Source organism: Petaurus breviceps, unplaced genomic scaffold, assembly GCF_028583685.1.
Source record: "Petaurus breviceps papuanus isolate PSGF00001 unplaced genomic scaffold, PetGlider_PUasm1.0 567, whole genome shotgun sequence".
In the NCBI taxonomy this organism is placed as follows: Eukaryota; Metazoa; Chordata; class Mammalia; order Diprotodontia; family Petauridae; genus Petaurus; species Petaurus breviceps.
The window spans coordinates 9,870,073-9,872,458 of record NW_027186383.1 but is presented as its reverse complement, the minus strand read 5'-3'; the positions used below and the strand labels follow the sequence as shown (position 1 = coordinate 9,872,458).

General features: G+C 52.8%; 1 long non-coding RNA gene across 1 annotated transcript in view; it reads right to left on the bottom strand.

Moving 5' to 3' along the window:
• The window catches only part of LOC138173164 (uncharacterized), a 2,752-nt gene extending 951 nt beyond the window's left edge, over positions 1–1,801 (bottom strand). The window contains exon 1 of the long non-coding RNA XR_011171343.1: positions 1,365–1,801. This is a non-coding gene — a long non-coding RNA (uncharacterized lncRNA). The remainder of the gene's footprint in view (positions 1–1,364) is intronic.
• Between the last annotated feature and the right edge of the window lie 585 nt (positions 1,802–2,386).

Sequence of the window (2,386 nt, the reverse complement as noted above, 5' to 3'; positions counted from 1 at the left end):
TCCCTTCTCTCTCTCTCTCTCTCTGTCTCTGTCTCTCTCTCTCTGTCTCTCTCTCTCTCTGTCTCTGTCTCTCTCTCTCTCTCTCTGTCTCTCTCTTTGTCTCTCTGTCTGTCTGTCTCTCTCTGTCTCTCTGTCTCTCTCTGTCTCTGTCTCTCTCTCTCTGTCTCTCTCTGTCTCTCTCTCTCTCTGTCTGTCTGTCTCTCTCCCTTCTCTCTCTCTCTCTCTCTGTCTCTGTCTCTCTCTCCTGTCTCTGTCTCTCTCTCTCTCTCTCTGTCTCTCTCTTTGTCTCTCTGTCTCTGTCTCTCTCTCTGTCTCTCTGTCTCTCTCAGACCCGAGGACAGAGGAGAAGTCACCCAAAGAAGGCTGTGTCCCCATTAGTCATGCCAGGGCCAGCCTGGCTGGGGGAGGGGATGTAGGCAGGGTCCATCTGGAATGACCCTCCAGCTCAGAGCTGCCTCCCTCAGGGTCAGTATAGGTAAAAGGGAAAAAACTTGTTTTCCTTGAAATTTGGGAAAGAGTAATCTTAGTGCCACATGGCCCTGGAGCCAGAGGGGCCTCTGAAGGTGCTCATTTGGGGAGGGGAGTCCCACAGGCCCTCAGATGAAGAGCTGAAAGGGGCTTCAGACATCATCTATCTTGACCCCTATATGTTATAGATAGGGAGACTGAGGCCCTGAGAAATGCAGTGACTTATCTAAGGTGACACACAGTAAGAACAGCACTGAATTCTCTCCACCCTGCACTGCCCCTTCCTTTTCTGTGCACTCCAGGCCAAAGGCATTGAGAGGGGAGCTGTTTCCTGAGGGACTAGGGATTCCCTGGCCATTCCATCCCACAGGGAGACTGGTCTCCCTACTTCATCCATACATCAGCTTTTATTAATCACCTACTGTGTACCAGGCACTATAAACTTTGCCTGCCCTCCAGGAGTTTCCCATCTGTTTGAGAACAGATTCTCAGATGATGATACATTTATATGGTACTTCAAGGTTTACAAAGTATTTTTCCTCTCCTCAAGGGCGGAACCTACTTTTACTTGCTCTGTCTCCTTTGACTGAATTCAACAAGCACTTATTAAATGCCAACTGTGTGCTAGGAAATGCTGCTTAAGAAATGGGCCCTACAAGATGACTGGTCTAGGGAGAGACTGCTGACCCCTGGAGGGAGACTTCCCAGGGAGGGGCCCAGAGCTAAGCCGAGATGTCTCCTGTTTCATCTCTGTCCAGACAGTGTTCTCACCATTCCTCCCTTGTTCTTACTGCTGAGGCTCACTCCCAGAAGCCAAGCAGAATTGTTCCTGACCCATGTCCAGAATCTGGCCCAACGGCCTTGGGATGTACCTTTCTCTACTGCTCAGCACTTACCTTTTAGGCAGCACCTCTTCCTTGAGGCCTTCCCAGATTTCCCAGCCTCCCTTGAATCCTGGCCTCCCTGCCTCCACAGAAGCATAGGAACTCAAACTGGAAAGGGCCTTTGAGATCATTCTGCAGAGGGCAAAGCCCAGGCACAGAGAGTCTGGCTCGAGATCATACAGCACAGGGCAGGGCAGAAATTTGAACACAGAATTTCAGACTCAGTTCGTGCCTATTTGTACTGAATCACAATTACCTGATGCAGTGGGCAAAGCCCTTAAGGTTGGATTCAGAGGGCCTAGGGATCAGCCCGGCCACTCACCAACTCTGCAAATCACTTCCCCCACCACTGGCCCCAGTTTTCCCCATCTGCAAAAAATCAGGGGTCAGTCTGGAAGGCCTCCAAGGTCCCTTCCAACTCAGCCTACAGTCCTAGCTCCAATACCAGGTGTCCCTGTCCGACTAGACCATAAATCTCCAGGTAGGCTTGGGCTTTGGCGGTCCCACATTCCTCAAAGAGCCTGGGGCCCTCCCAGGCCTAGGCCCTTGGGTGGGGCAGCTCAGGGGTCAATCTCCCTTGAGGCTCAGAGGCCTCAGAGAGGGAGGAGAGGCCTTCCAGGTCACCTAGTCCAACCCCTCGCTTTACAGAGGAGACTGAGGCCAACAGGATTTAGGAAATCGTTCTCATTAATAAAGACAATTGCCACTTGCTTCCCTCTGACTCACCCAAGAAGTGTGGCTGTGGGGCCAGGCCGGGCCACTTCCTCCCTTTGTGCAGCTCTCTGGCCAGGCCAGGAATGGGCACCTGGGGAAGGGGCACAGAGGAGCCATGGACCCACACCTTCTTCAACTACACCCCCCAAGAAAGCCCCCATTCCACAGGTGAGGAAGGAAGAGGCCTGCTCCCTGAGCCTGGGATGTGGGATCCAAACCCTGGTCCCCGGCTCTAAGCCTAGCTGTCCTTCTGGGCACCAGTAGGGCCAACTTGAGGGCCTGAACCAGAAGGTGGAACCCAGGAACCCTGAGCCCTGAGT